The sequence below is a fragment of the Elephas maximus genome, chromosome 11 (assembly GCF_024166365.1).
Source record: "Elephas maximus indicus isolate mEleMax1 chromosome 11, mEleMax1 primary haplotype, whole genome shotgun sequence".
In the NCBI taxonomy this organism is placed as follows: Eukaryota; Metazoa; Chordata; class Mammalia; order Proboscidea; family Elephantidae; genus Elephas; species Elephas maximus.
The window spans coordinates 64,626,315-64,643,558 of NC_064829.1; positions in this window are offsets into that span (position 1 = coordinate 64,626,315).

The following is a 17,244-nucleotide window of genomic DNA, read 5'->3' on the forward strand; positions in this document are numbered from 1 at the left end:
GTGACCTTGGTGTTCTTCATTTTCTTTTGATCCAGGTGGGTTGAGACCAATTGATGCATCTTAGATGGGTGCTTGTTAGCATTTAAGACCCCAGACGCCACACTTCAAAGTGGGATGCAGAATGTTTTCTTAATAGAATTTATTTTGCCAATTGGCGTAGATGTTCCTTGAAGCCATAGTCCCCAAACCCCCACCCTTGCTCCGCTGAGCTTCGAAGCATTCAGTTTATTCAGGAAACTCCTTTGCTTTTGGTCCAGTCCAGTTGAGCTGACCTTCCCTGTATTGAGTGTTGTCCTTCCCTTCACCTAAAGTAGTTCTTATCTACTATCTAATCAGTAAGGAAAATGTATATATTTTTATAAAACACATATTTGCAAAGTCTGCATAGATAGGAATTCTCTAGGTTCGATCTCGTTTCATTAAAGGAGAAATGAAAGGGAATTTCCTCTCATTAAAGCGTTCACTCCTTCTGGGCAATGCAGGGTTAAGCACATTCCAATTACTGCAAGATTTTGAAATTTAAGAGTAAGAAAGGAAACAAGTAGCAAGCATATAAAGAAAGAGTCTCTAAGTCAACCTTGCTTCTTTTATCTCTGTTCAGTATCTCTCCCACCCAACCATCCAAACTATTTGGACTTCAGTCTAGGTTAGACAACAAAGTTTAATGAGTCCTCTTGTGAATTGGAGAAGTGCCTGGCACTTTGCTATATCAAACCTTAGGGCTTCTGTTATCCTCTGATCTGGTCCAAATTGGCCCAGAAAGAAATTATTGACACTAACAATGGAGTAGTTTCTGTAAAATGCAACTTCTTACACACATATGAATCTTATGAATGTAACTGACAGAACACTACTGGAGATGTAAAAGTAACAAACCATGATGTCTGTAAGTAGATACTTTAAAAAAGTGTCTTATTTTTTGGTATATATTCATGAACAAATGATCATAACCAGAGAGGCAAAAACCTTTTCGCCCTCAAGTCTTTACCTTGCCTATCTCTGTAGAGTATTTATGTAGCTTTCCTTGTACAAAATCTTAGAATGTATAGACATCAGGGACAGATTTTACACCAATCAAGGGCTTCATTGCTTGTATTTCTTACCTCCTCATTGCTCCTTTTCATTTTTTGTAGAAATTACCTCATCTTCCTTTATCCATGTATGATTTTCTTCTCAACTAGATCATAAACTCTTTCAAAGACAACAGACAGTATCCAATTCTTATTGACCTTTATTTATGTCAGTGACGTGGTCTGCAGAGAGCAAGCACTGCATAAAATTGACCCTGTCTTCTGTCTTCTCCACCTATATTGGGAACACTTGTTTTTCACTCCTCATTTCTGGAGCCACATTGAATGACCTCCTGATGTGGGTTCTGAAGAGACAGTGGTAAGGTATTTCTGAGATTGCTGAGGGAGGTGTTCTTCCATCTCTCCTCCTAACCCCATACCAACTACTCAATATAACACAATGTGACATCCCAACATTCCTGAGGAAAAGTCAAAATGTTAAGACCAGATATGTGATAGAACATGAAACGTGGTGAAACACAAAACGAGCCATACAAATTGTGAACTTGAAATCATAGCCTTTGTTCCAAGAAAGTACAAAAATGCTAACTTTTCAAGACCGTCATTGTGTGCTGTTGAGTTGATTCTGACTCATGGCGATCCTATAGGGCAGTGTAGCACTGCTCCATAGGGTTTCCAAGGCTGTAATCTTTACAGGAAAGGAGCCCTGGTAGCTCAGTGTTAAAGCGCTTGACTGCTAACTGAAAGGTTGATGGTTTGACTCCACCAGTCACTCTGTGGTAGAAAGATGTGGTGATCTGCTTCCTTAAAGATTATAGCCTTGGGAATCTTATGGGGCAGTTCTACTCTGTCCTATAGGGTTGCTATGAGTCAAAATTGACTTGATTGCAGTAGGTTTTGGGAATCTTTACAAGAGCAGATGATTGACAGGTCTTTTCTCCTATGGAGCCGCTGATGAGTTTGAACCACCAACCTTTTGGTTATCAGCCAAGCACTTAACCATTGCGCCACCAGTGCTCCTTTTCTTCAAGATAGCAACTACATATAAAGAAAAACTACACCATATTGTGATGAGTCCACCATCACTACATTAGACTATATTTCCTTGGTCCCTTCCCACTATTTCAGCCATGCTACGTTTTTCCTTGGGCAGGCATCATTATGGCTAATAACAAGAGAATTTTAAAAAAGTGCTACTAAAACGTGTCCTCAGTCTTTCCCATTCTTTGACTGAAGAGAGAGTAAATTATCTATGGAAATATTATACCAATATAAGGTGACCTTACTGTGGCAAGAATTTTTCTTTTAAGTTTTTTTCCTTAGTGAGTAGTTTGGTCTCACTAAAATTGTGCACTAGAATCAAACATCAGGGCAACTTGCTTAGTATACTTTATTGCTTTTTATTTATTATTTAATTCAGCCCATAGAATTACAGATTTGGAAGAGAGTTCAAGAAGTCCAGCGGAATTTGGGGGAGAGCAATTAGGAGTATGTAGCAAGGTATATATATATATATATTTTTTTTTTAGCAAGGTGTATATAAATTTTTGTATGAGAGACTGACTTAATTTTTAAACTTTCACTTAAAGCACAGTAAAAAAAAAAAAAGAATCTAGTGGAGCCCTGTGGCCTCAGGCAAAAAAACTGAAATAATGTCAAACATGGAGTTGTGGACGAAACTCCAAGTGGGCTAAAATGGCCAGAAGGCTTACTCCAGCCCACTCTGTCTCACAGATACCTATTCTCTGTCTCCTTACTCATATACATTACAGCCTGTGTTAGGAAATTCATTTCATTTGGCACACATTCCTCTTTAACATTGTTGTCTTCCAGATAAAGGAGCGTCATCTCTTCATAAATTACGGGGTTTTTTGGACTTTTTTCTACATCTGTCTCTTAAATATGGGTATTATGTGTACTTGCACATGCGTACTTTATAGTATTTTTTTTTTGCCTGGTCCTTCCATCAGTCAGTAAAATAAGACATGGATTTTGAAATATTACTTCTGTTCCTTAAAAATATTGTAAAAGTAATGCATTCACATTTATGAAGGCATAGAAAAGAGAGGAAAAAAAAAAATCAGGAAGAGTTCCACCATTGCTAGCACAAGCCCTGCTATGATTTAGATATATTTCTTTCCAGTCTTTTTAAAAATGTAAAATTAAGATTTTGTTTGTCCATAGTTATTATTATTGAATTTTTTCTTGCTCTTTTTAAGTCAATATTATATGAAAGGCATTTTCCTCGTTCATGTAATCTTCACGTTTGAAATTATATTTTTCAAGTGGGCTATCATTCTTCTATTTTAAGACATTTAAGGATGGTTTCTACATTTTTGTGATTAGAAATAATGCTGTGATGAATATCTTTGCCCATATATTTACGATTACTTCCTTAGAATCAATTCCTAAAAGAGGCTAAAATTGATAAACGTTGTTGAGGATTTTGTTATTTATTGCCAAATTTCTTTGTAAAAAATTTGTACCAATTCAGAGTACCGTCAGCAATGCTTGAAAACATCAATTTTCTTCTGATCCTCACCATCAGTGGGTATTATACACTTCTGAAAATATGAATTTAACGGGCCACACAGTACGTCTTTTTTTTTTTTAATTAGAATTCTTTTTATTTCTAGAGAGAAAAGAAAATGTTCTATTTCTTCTCCTTTCATCATCTTTTCTACCATTTCCTCTAATTTTAATTTAACTTAGTCCAGAATATTCACTCTGATGGCCAAAACAACACCTTTTTCTTGTCCCTTTTGTGAGAAGTTGTACCTCTTCCTCAATTTCACTTTCTGGACTTGTCCTCAAGCAGTGATTTTGTTTTTTAGCTATAGTCTTCAGAACCTTGGCCTGGCTTGGATTTTCTGTAGTTCTTATCCATAGGCTAGCACCTGCGCTAGTCTAGATTGCCTCCTAATTGTTTTGCTGTGCACTGCCAATCTAGAGTGACCTTCCACTTAGTTCCTGACCCCAGGCATTAAGGCAAAGGCCTGTAAGGCTGTGGTGAGTATAAAACCTTGTTGTTTAGCAGATTTGACCTTCATCCCATGATCCATCCCACTGAGTGGTGGGTGGAGAATATAATAACAAGAGAACAATGACAGTGGGTGTGATTTTGTTGTTTTGGCCCTAGACTTTTTATTTCCCAGGTATAACACTCAAGTCTATTCACTAAACTCAGGAAAGAAATAATGAGATCCAGGTGATGGCCTTGAAAGCATCACTTAATGAGTTCCTTGAGCAACTGACTGCACTCCAAAATGATGCCCTGAGCATGTGCAAGGGAAATTTAAAGGAGTATAAATGCGGCAAACCTATCCAAGCCAGGTCTGGGACATAGAAAAGCCATTAGGGTGGGCAACGGAACAGGATCTGTGATTTCAAGAACTACAAACCATATCGACATAAGAGGCTGCCAACCTCTTAAGGCAGGATTATATTACTTCTCTGTCTTCTGGCCCCCTCTTCAGTCTCCTAAGAGACAGTCACTGTTTTCTTTTATTCTCCTTAAACATATAAAAGGCAGCAGAGTCGAGGAGAGAGTACAAGCTTTGTGGCCAAACAGATACAGCTGTGTTGTTGTTGTTGTGTGCTGTCGAGTCAATTCTGACTCACAGTGACCCTATAGGGTGGAGTAGAACTTCCACATAGGGTTTCCTAGGCGGTGATCTTTACAGGAGCAGATCACCAGGTCTTTTCTCCTGCAGAAAGCGTGGTGAGTTCAAACTGCCAACGTTTTGGTTAGCAGCCAAGTGCTTAACCATTGTACCACCAGGGCTCCTTGTAGTCAGGAGCAAATGACTTAATCTCTCCAAGACTCAACAGCCTCAACCGTAAAATGGAAACAACAGCAATCTACCTGCCCAGGTTGTTGTAAGCTTCAGAGCCTAAGTATCTGGGTTGGAGCTCAGCAACTGGTGTGCTCCAATAAATGGCATTTTGATTGCTATTTCTGCTATTATTGATGTATGGGATTAGCTCTCGAGATGCGACCCTGCTGTGCATCATAAATTACCAGGCACAGAACTGAGCTTGGATTGAAGCCTGTGGAAACCATTTATTCATACTGCAGTTTTTTAGCCTCAGAGTGGAAAATATATATCATTCCAACATCAGGGCTGCTTTCATTTGGTGGGAGGGGGGAGATAGCTTTCTGTTTATGATATATATATTTTTCAGGATACCCTATTTTGTGTATATAAGTCACTGTTTTTTCTGGAAAGGAGAAAAAGGAGTTTCTTAAATTGCTGTTCAGGTACTGGGGATCAAGAGATGGATTCCTATACATTTTCACCTTTTGGAAATAATGACAATAATGAAATAGGGACAAATTATGAATGATTTTCCTCCCCCTAAAAGGGATACGCAATATCTCTTATCTACATGAAACATCTATTTATTTATACATCTATAACCTAGATCTTCCCTGAGATCAAAGCCTTAACTTAATAAATGAGAAAGTAAACCAGGAAAATCACTTAAATTCATGACCACATTGTCCTGCCCACAACCTGGGCTAGTTTTTTAAATACACAAAATGCCTTAGGAAAGTGATAAGAAAGAAAAAACACTGATCAGTTATTTAAATCTGACAATGTAGGGCCAAAAAAAAAAAAAAAAGGAAGAAGGAAAAGGAGGGAGTGTTCCGAAGTCCCTGCCTTCACCTTTAAAGATATGTCACTTTCAAGAAATTCTAGTCAAGGATGGCAGAAAAATAGGTTGGTAATCATAAATCGAAACTAAGGAGTTTAAATATGACAGAAAATCATTTAATCTTGATGATTTATGCTGGTCCTCAGAGTCAATTATTTACCAATGCTTTATGTTTATTGCTTTTTTGCCTTTTTTAATTACAGTTAACGTAAAATTCAATTATATACTCTAGTATATATTTCAAACAATAGTATTGTCAATGAAAGAAAAACCACTTAATAATGTGCTTAGTTTCACAAAGCTAAATCAAGTAAAATACAAAATGTGGGGTAACTTGATTAAGGTTTGAAAGCTGTGGAAATGATCCCATCTGGTTAAGTTGGAAGATCTGAAGGTTAGAAATGATGACTCCTTTTACTTTTTGAAAAAATACAGGATTCTTTAATAAGCTACTTCTAGCAGTTTATGTAAATGGTATTTGTCTGAAAATTTAGAGGCCATTTAAGAATATACATTTGAAAACCACAACTTTTTTTTTTTTATCGATTATCAGAGATGTGGTTTTTAGGGAAAAACTATTATTTTCTGGGTTTATCTCCTTTATCGTCTCCCACGGGCGTATGCTTTTGGAATGATATAGGCTGGTCCAGCTGTGTTTTGGGTTCCTGAAACATCTCACACTATTCCTCAAATGTTTGGGACTTGACAAAACCCCAAATGCATTTGGCCAAGCACGTTTTTCCCTTGATTTTTAAACACATGTGGGTTTTATGGGAAATTTAATCCATGTGTTTTTGATTCCTTTACACTTAACTCATCAAAATGTTGTTGTGTAAGGTCTCTTTGATGTCCAAGAAGCTTTTGGAGCCTTCTTTTTATGGGATACTTTAATCCTTTTTTCTTAGAAATAGGAAGTTTCATGATGCCAAGAAAAAATAAACTCCCACATCAGGACCATGGTATTTGATTGAAACTTTTAAAATCCTATGGTTCAATTTGGTTTAGAATTGGACTGAAATGACTCCCCTGGTCATTAACTCCTCATTAGCTTTGTTAGTCTAATGGTTTTTGAAACAATAAAATGTTTATATTTCTTTGGGAGAAAACACAAAGTTGGTAGAAAATAACAAAGGGTTTTGAAATTAATGGTGATGTCTTATAAATGAGGTTGGTATTTTAACCCACACACACACTATAAGAAGCTCTGCAAATGAGGACAATTGTGTCCTTCTCTAGACACCGCATGGGGGCCCGAGAAAGCATGTCTGGTCGGAGGCTACAGTGGAAGGGAAAACCCACTGACATTGTTCAGCTCAATCTTTCCTGATGTTGGGAAACAAGGGCACAGATTTTATCAGCATTTTGTGTTTAAATGTGTCACAAAGAAATTATGAAAATATCTTATGTGTGTGTGTATAACTGAAAACCCCCAAACCATTGCCCTCGAGTTGATTCTGACTCATAGCGACCATATAGGACAGAGTAGAACTGCCCCCATAGAGTTTCCAAGGAGTGCCTGGTAGATTCAAACTGCCGACTTTTTGGTTAGCAGCTGTAGCACTTAACCACTACGCCACCAGAGTTTCCATGTATAAATGAGGGGAGTTTTATAATGAGAGAAGGAGCTCTGGTGATGCACTGGCTAAGGGCTCTGCTGCTAACGGAAAGGTGAGTGGTTTGAACCCACCAGCTGCTCTGTGGGAGAAAGATGTGACAGCCTGCTTCCATAAAAATTACAGCCTTGGAAACCCTGTGGGGCAGTTCTACTCTGTCCTATAGAGTCGTTATGAGTCGGAATTTACTTGATGGCAATGGGTTTTTTCTTTTTTGGTTTTATGTAATAAGAAATATTGCAATAGAGGAAGGCAGCACTTTGGATTTTACAAACTACAAAATAATCGTTTTGCATTCTACTTTGAGAAACATTCCTTTTGGGTAAAGTGAGGGGACACTTTAAATGGTCAGGGCAAGTTGTCTGGAGCTGACACTTGAACAACCTTTAGGTTGATGATAAGAAGAACCAAATGATGAAGAGATCCTATGGGAGTGAGGATTCCAGGTAGAGGGGCAGCATTTGCAAAGCCTTTGAGGCAGGAAGGCAGGGGCAAGATTAATGGGCTAAGGAGCCATGGAAAGCCAGTATGGTTGGAGTGGAGTGGCCAGAGGGGAAAACAGGTCAAAAGGCTGAAGAGGTAGGCTAGGGCCAAAGCATACATGATGTGAACACCATGGTTGTAAATGTAATATCTTTCCTGGAAGATTTCCTTTGTGTCTTTTGTAACAAAAATAAGATAAATTAATTTTCCAACAATCAGCTCTAGGTAGAGTTAAGCTGTGACTATTCATATGCTGACATCATTTCTCTGACCGTTAGTACAAATCCATGCTTATTCTCCAAAGGTCAGGCAGATTCCTGAGATAAACCAAAAATATCTGACGTTCCATGTGAGGTCCTGTCTAAATGAGATAAAAGGAGTTGCCACCGTTATATAGCTGTCTCCGTGCATGTTGATCCACTAGTCATTGGATCTTTCTTTCTTCTTTAATCTACCCTGACACCCTGCCAATCAAAACTATGCAAGTTGATGAATATGGCATCATTACAATGAATGATATAATTATTTTGATGACCTGAAGGAAAAATTGTACTTCTCGTAAAAGAGAGCAAAAAAGTATATATTCTCAGATTATTTATTTTCTTTCCAAATTCCGTTCTTTGAAGTAGTTTGTGGCAATCTGAACACCTCTCGTGTTACTGGCTTTTTGCCTTATTGTTATCACAAAAAAGAGTGGTTTGTGAACCCTTGTGTTGCTTCTTCTGCAAAAGCTGTAATATAAAATTGGAGAGTTTCTAAAGCAATAAGTAAAACTTCAGCCACTTCTCTCAATAAAGCTCTTCGAATCTTCTGCCATCCACAAAAATAACACATATAAATTGGAATTGAGTTTTATAAAACCTTCATAAAAATAAATCTAAACATTTGGAAACATCTGTTGGATGGCTTAGGAACTTTATTTTTATTATTTTTGAAAGAATCCAGCTTTGAAGATCTGGGACCAATTAAATCTGACAATGCATAAAATCAATCAGGTATATAGACAGGATAGAAAGGGACCACCACAAAGGTGGTTTTTCTGTTGATCAAATCCTACATCAACCTCCAACTGTGTAGCACAGCGGGTACCTCCACAGGCTTTGGAGACTCATAGTTCTGGTTTTAAGTCCTGGCTCTGCTACTTACTAGCTCTGTGACCTAATCTTCGGTTTACATCAAGGGCTTAACATAATGCCTCGTTCACTTTAAATAACCAATAAAAGTTAACTATTATTAATATAATTATTATTGTTAATAAGATCAGGTATTTATTTCCCTAACGATGGTATTTTAAGGGCTCTAGGGACACAAAGGAGTGACGCAGTGGCCAAGTGCTTGGCTGCTAACCAAAAGTTTGGTAGTTTGAACCCTTAGCTGCCCTGTGGAAGAAAGATGTGACAGTCTGCTTCCATAAAGATCACAGCCTTGGAAACCCCACGGGGGAATTCTACTCTGTTCTGTAGGGGGTCGCTATGAGTCAGAATTGACTTGATGGCAATGTTTTTTTTTTTTTGGCTTAGGGACACAAATAAGAATTCAAGATGGTTTCTCTCCATCAAACTGAGATCTACCCACACAGAAGAGTAACTATTAATAGAAGATCTGAGTACAAAAATAAAAGGAATTTAGAAAGAAAATGAATAATTGTCAAATGATCCATACAGTCCAATAAAGGAAGCCTCTGATAGTAAAGAGATACAGGAGTTAAAAATGCTCCAGGGAAAGGAGAAATAGTTCTGGTACTGTGTTTACAGACTACACAGTAGCAAATTGTCAATAGAAGACTTAGGATTCTTAAATGAATGGCTGTAATTACTAAAAGTAAGATTTGGATATGACAATGACATGGAGATGGTTAACAACAGTGAACTAAATTAATTAATGTCAATTAAACATAGCAAATTTATTAATGCCCTTACATAGATTGAAATTTTCATGAGAAATTCTTGCAATGGATTGGAAGGTTTTTGCTAGACTTTGATCCCTGCTTTTGGTCAGCAACTCTGATCTTGTTGAGCAGTGGAGATAAGGCTAGCCGCATCAGAAAGGAGTGTGTACCAGTATTGTAACACCTTTAGGCCTCTCACCCCAGCAAAACCCTTATCACTTGAGTTTAATTGCAAATTCCCTGGAGAGCCTCCTCTAATGACCCATTTACATTAAAGCTTTTAAATTAGATTTCAATCTTAATTTCTCTTGAAATGTTACCCTGGAGTAATCATTCCATTATAAATCATTTTATTTGATTTTATGGAATTGCTCAATTACAAGAGAAGTATTGAAATAAAGTGGAGCTTTATTGAGAAAAGCAAAGAGACGAAAGCAGCGTCGGTTTGACTTTGGGAAAATGTTATCTGTCAGGGCAAAACTTCGACATTTATAAGTCACACCATGTCTTATAGTAGCGAACTGCAGTATATTTTGTGGCAGAGATAACTGGAGTACTGTGACAGTTCGAATGGATATTAAGGCTTTAAACTTGGGAAGGGAGCATAGGAGCATGCTAAGACCATCCCCGATCAAGGCAGGATGCTTGTTTCTTTTGGAGAAGTTGCTGACACTAAGAGGCCATCTTTAATGATTGAGAGTAACAACAACAACAACAAAAAAACCGCAATAGTGCCATAGAGTCTACTTTGACTCATGGTGACCTGATGTGTGTCAGAGTAGAACTGTGCTCCCCAGGGTTTTCAAAGGCTGTTTTTTGAAAGTAGATCATCAGGTTTTTTTTTCTGAGGTGCAGTCAACAGCACCTACCGTTTGCACCACCCAGGGACTCCAATGACTGAGAACTTGAGCTTGCTTTGCCTATCACCCTTCCCCTGCATTTAGGTTGTAGTCAGTTATAACCACTATAGCTGCTTATCTTTTAACATTTGTTGACACTTCTTGTTCTCTGTTGAATTTTCTTTCTCCCAATTTGTCTTTGAGGGTTTACACCATTTTTTTTGATGGAATTTTGAGAAGGATTAAACTAAATGCATAGGTTCAGTATGCTATATTTAACTAACCATAAAAACAACCAAACCCACTCCTGCTGAGTTGATTCTGACTCGTAGTGACCCTGTAGGACAGAGTAGAACTGCCCCCATAGGGTTTCCAAGGAGTGGCTGGTGGATTTGAACTGCTGAGCTCATGGTTAACAGCCAAATGCTTAACCACTCCACCACCAGGATCTTGACTTAACTAGAAGTCCCTTAATTCTGTTTTAACAATATATATTTGCTGGTGATCAGGGCTTTGCCAGGACTTCTATGAATTAGGTAGGGTGGAGTATGTCAGCATGTGTGCGTGTGAGCATCCATGGGTGGGTGGGTGAGTGGAAGAGTATCAGGGTGCGTCCTTCAATGTCAATCCAGCTTGGCCTGTTAGGTTGTTGCCACCCAGTCAGTTCCAACTCATACCAACCCCATGTATAACAGAACAAAATGTTGCCCAGTCCTGCACCGTCCTCACAATCATTGCTCTGTTTGAACTTATTATTGCAGCCACTGTGTTAATCCATTTTGTTGAGGGTCTTCCTTTTTTTTTTGCTGACCCTCTAAAGTAGAGGGTCATTTTGGCCTATTTACTCTTTTATATTTATTTCTTACAAACTCTCCATAGTAGGTATTATAATTTGTTATACAAATGGGGAAACTGAGACCAGGAGCTATGAAGTCATGAACTTAAGACAACAATCCTGTGAAGTTGCAGAGCCAATATCTGGCTCCAAAGAAAATTCATACTATCAACTCTATGTATGGGTAATGATCAGGAATGGATTACCTAAAATGCAAGATAAGCACGTGTTTAGGGCATAAACAAAACAAGGGCACCAGTTGTCCAAAGCAAAGACTCATAGACGCCAAGCAGACAGGACACAAGGGAAACTGGCAGGTCACTAAATGAAACTGATAACAGCTCCAGCGCATGAGAATGTGCCGGCCAGAAATAAATTTTGTACAGCATCATGAAGGCACAAGTGTGCAAGGTTGTTTAAGGTATGAGGCCCCTATCACTTCAACACCTTCACTGACGTCTGTCTCCTATGGTCCCCTCCCGGGTAATTAAAACTCCTTATCTTGTGAGTACACTACTTCTTTCTCATAAACAAGAGGTGCGGGTGGGTTGTCCAGTCTAACTCTTGCTGATTTGCCCACTAAAAATCTTATAATACAGTTTATCTCATTCCGCTGAAATGACATATGTCACTTTTGCATTGAATCACTAATATTTTAGTCAAATTTAAAAAGAAGTTATGTCATGAATAGCTAAGACACACACACACACACCTATATGTACATGTATATGTATAACTCACATATCCCTTTGGAATGCACGAGTAAGCAGAGGAGGGGGCTCCAGAGATTATCAGTGTTTAGGGCCCTCAAATGCCTTAATCTAGCCCTGGTAACGATTAATTCTTTAAGAATACAAGTATATCTGTGAATAATACCTCAATTTAACTTGCCAAAGATCTGGTTTTTGAAGTATCAGTGTTTATATCTTATGTACAGTCACCTTTCTGTCATGTATTATTTGGATTCCTGTTCTAGGTACTAAATTTTTTTATAACAATAGGTTTTGCCTTTTTGAATACAGATGCAATCATATGCCACGGAAGGTAATTTTTAATGAACTAGAAGAGACAGTGAAATATGATCTAACCGGTTCACTATGGCTTGTTTCCATGATCAATCTACATAATTAACAATTAAATACATCTGATGGGTAATGTTGCAGTATGATAGAGAAGCATGGATCAAACTAGCTCTTTCAGCCCCATACTTCTTTATGGAGATAACCAGTAGGTTTCAGGTACTCTCTTTTAGTCTAATTTTTAGTTTTAATTTTTGCCTTGCCTTTGCTTTCCTTCCCTCTCCCTTTCTTTTTTTAAACTATTCTTCGAAAATGGTGCTCAAGGTAGCCAGGCGAGTACAAATAATTTAGAAACAGTTGAGTCATTATAAGAACTTTACAGTAAGCACTGTGCCTGGAGAGTGTAGGCGTTGAAAACTGAGTGAATGAATAAATCAATGCGTAATTTTATATTTATTGGTGCCTTCCATAATACACACAACTTGCCCCTGCTGTTACAGAAATGTGAACAATCTATGTGATGGTTTATTTCATTTCATCCCTTTTTATCTATTCTAAACAAGTTGCAATTCTTAGAAGTTATTTACTGATCCAGGTTATAAATATATACACCAGTCAAAAACAAATGAATAAAAATAATGTATTTTGAGTTGGTTAAGGTATGGGTGTTATAAATATGTGACCCAAGAAGGTGTTATGAATATAGAGAATGGAGGTAGGGCGGGCTACAAGAAACTAACACAGGGGTTAAACACTGAGATTCTTAAAAGGAGTAAATTTATAGGTTGCAGGACATGTGCCTAGTATGAGTGGTCCTGCCCAATACTGCCCTAACAGAATATAAACTGAGGGTTGCCAGGTAACGATTTTCTAAAAGAAATCAGAAATTCAGGGTTTTGGGGAAATCTCTCAATTTTTAAAGATTGACAGTCTTACGAACTGAACTGTTTAATTATAAACAACAGAACACCCTCTAGCTAGTTTAAGAAAATGAATTTATTAAACAATATAGGCAGACCACAGTTTCCAGGAGACCAGAGAATTGGGCTTAGAGATTATACTGTCAAGGATAAGACCCAAAATACACTGTAAGGCAAGCCCAGTGAACACCCTGCTACTTACTGTCGCCAATGGACAAAGACATTGAAACCCACATCAATGATGCTGGCTACTATGCTGAAACTTGAACCTCTTGCTGTCATCACCCTAATCAGGAATTCTTGAAGTGCCTATTTCTGAACTGAATTCAAGCGAATCTGATTGGCAGAGCCCATATTCTTGCTTCAAGGCAGCCTGGGAGAAAGACTATTTGTCTTCCATCTTGGAGAGATAAGAACTTATTATGCTGAAAAGAAAAAAACCCAAATTAAGAAGCGTATTCAAAGGAAGTGGGTAACCAGGGAGCACAACAAATTTCCACTAAAACAACCAATTCAAACTAAAAAAAAAAAAAAAAGTACCATGCTAGCCATCAAAACATGGCTTTGTGTGAATTTGGCTTGCCAATTACTAGGTTGTGGCCTCTAGTCTAGTAGGATGTTTTGTTCCACATGTTAAAAGAAGGATAATGCTGCAAATACAGGGAAAAATAATTGAGACAGCCAACCTGTCCATCAAAACATTAGCAGAAAACAGATTTTCAAAATGCTCCTTAGAAGTGAGAATGAGGAGACTTTGTCTCAGGTACTTTGGTCATGTCATCAGGAGAGACCAGTCCATGCATATGGACATCATGCTTGATAGGTAGAGGGTCAGTGAAACAGAGGAAGACCCTCAATGTGATGGATTTACACAATGGCTTCAACCATGGGCTCAAACACAGCAAAGATTGTGAGGATGGTACAGGACCGGGCAGTGTTTTGTTCTGTTGTACATAGGGTCGCTATGAGTAGGTACCCACTTGATGGTATCTAATAGCAACAGCCTCATACTCCAGTGGCTACAGTCATTTCTAATCTTCTCAGATCTGCCAGTGGCACCATGTACAACATCATGACTTATATTGGCTTTACATAGTCTTATATCAAAAACTATGCTAAAAGATGAAATGAAATAATAAACTTCTGCCTAACTGAAATTTCTAAAAGATGTTATTTATGGCTTAGAAAAGTTTCGCTTGAGCAGAAAGCTAAGATGGAGTTAATAAACTGAAAATAGACTCAAAGCATCCCTCTTATACTCAAGGGCACACTCTATCCCTCTCTTCCATCTCTCCTGTACTTTTTAGCACAGTTGAGTTTTGAGCCCATAGGAGTTCTGAGTACACTTCTGGAAGCCAAGTTCTTTTTTAGAATTCCTCTTTTGAAGCTGTTGCCCAATAAATATAAGTCCTTTTCATGATTATATGTTCCAAATTATAAAATTAGTCCCAGGAAATTAGTGTGTGACTATCTTGTGCTTAACTACTTTACATTATATTACTGAAACATCTTTGGGATTATGACTTAATTACTCTGGCATGGAGAATTGGGCTTTCCCATCTTGTGGTTGAACAAGTCCTATGTCTACCCTGGAGAAAATTTAGGGTTTTCCATGTTTCAGAATTGAGGGTTTCCTCTATGTTTCAGACATTATCCTCATGTTTAGGAAACAAATGGGTTTTGAAAGGAGACCATCATGTCATCATTATGGTGAGGTTCCCTGGCCTCAAGACAAGAAAACTATTACAGTCTCTAAATAGCTATTATAATTGTGGATTGCTTTTGAGAATATTTTTGAGTATATCTTGGTTTTTCTTTAGCCTCTAGTCTTTTATTCTATCCAAAATTCAAATGAGGGAAAAAGGATGATTTCTAAGTAATAGTGAATTATTGTGGCAATGGCAGTTGGGATCAGCTCAAAGCAGGACATTTTCATTGTGAGGCAGTAACTTCTTACCTAAAGTAAATATTCATTTCTTCAGCTTTTGTGACACACTTCCCTTTGAACTGATTTTTTTAAAAGACTCATTAATAAATTATTTTGAAGTTTTGAAGTCCATTCTATATTCCTGGGAGTTTCCTTTTGATGAGAACCAAAGACTGTCCTGCTGCATCCATCCTCTTCCCCAAAAAGGAGAGCTGGCTACATACAACATAGGAACAAAAGTTCTTTCAAATAATAAGTATCATTTAGGACCTCCAAACCTACAACATTACCATTTTCTGGCTGTGGGCTCAGTGAGAAATAGTCCACAAGAAATGAGTATGTGAGATATGGAACTTTTGAACTGGCCACTTTTCACAAGGTGTTATAGAGTTGAAAACCACTGCTCCCAATGTCACATTGTAGTGGAAACCATGTCTACTGAGTCAAGAGCACATGACTAGAGAATGCATGGCTAACAGACAATTAATTTTCATCTAATATCCACCTCTTCTTCCTTTTAAAAATATAATTCCTTGGCTATCTAGCTAGAGTCACTTCCAAGCCTCTTTACAGCTAGGTGCATTCATGTTACAAAAATCATTCCATGTGAGTGCAAGAGATTTGTATAAATTCTGGGTCAATTTCATAAAAAGAATCTGCTTGCTTTCTTGTTCCTCTTGCTATGTTCTGGAAGGGGTACGGTCTAGTAGCTAGCTTCAATCGTATGGATGTGGAGATTTTTCTGCACAGCAGAGCAACACTACTGGGGCAGTCTAGGTGCCTGGATGATCTCGTGGAACAGAACTGCCATACCTGACCTCAACTACCTTTCTCTGTATTGTTCCATGAGAGGGAAAGGAATGTCTATCTTACTCATGAAGGAGCCCTGGTGGTAGAGCGGTTAAGCATTCAGCTGTTAACCAAAAGGTTGGTGGTTCAAACCCACCAGCAGTTTTGTAGGAGAAAAGACCTGTATCAAACTCTGTCTCAAAAAATATGTTGGTTCTTCTTAAGTTAATACATATATTTACTATAATCTCAATAAGTAGACAAGCAGGATTTTTTTTTTTTTTTTAGAACTAAACATGATAAAATAAAATTTATATAAAAAAATTAATTGGCAAGAATAACCAGGGCATTTTTGGAAAAAAAAAAAAGAGTGATTGAGAAACACTAACTTTATTAGATATTAAAATATATTATAAAGTTATAATGACTAAAACAGTATGTACTGGCATCTGAATAGCAGCTACTGTCTCTTATGGGGAAAGCAGCACATAATTTTCTAGCTGGAATGTATACACCTGCAACTTTCACAGAAGGCAATATAGCAATAAAAAAAAACCATTGCTGTTGAGTCGATTCTGACTCATAGTCACCCTACAGCAATACAGCAGTATCAAAGTTTTACAGCATATACTCTTTGACCCAGCAACTCTACTTCTAGATATTTGTCCTACAGATACACTTTCACAAGAATGAAATAATTTATAATTATGAATATTCGCCACAGCATTTTAAAATAGCAATTGATTTGAAATAACCCGAATTTCATCAATGGGGAACTAACTCAGTGAAGTATGATAAATCCACGTAATGGAATCCTATGCAGCCATTAAAAACCAAGAAGCTATTTCATAGGTGATACTACAGCTAAGAAACATTAAGTGAAAAAAAGAATAGCACTAACATTAAATGAAAAAAAGAATAGCACTAAGCAGTGTAGATAGTGGGCTATCATTTGGAAAAACAGAAGGACGTGCATACGTATATACTTGTATACTCTTAGACTATTCCTGGAAGAATACTGAAGAAAACAAAACAAAAAAAAAAACAGTTTTTTATCTCTAAAGAGGGGAACTGTATGCCTGAAAGACTCCAAACAGATTAATTTATCACAGAATATTCATCTGCTTCTCTTGAAATTTCTGTCCTATGTATGCATTACCTAAATAAAAAAGAATAAGAGAAAAATAATTAAAACCAATAGCTAAAGAATAATGTTCACATTAGGCTACATTATGATGCTC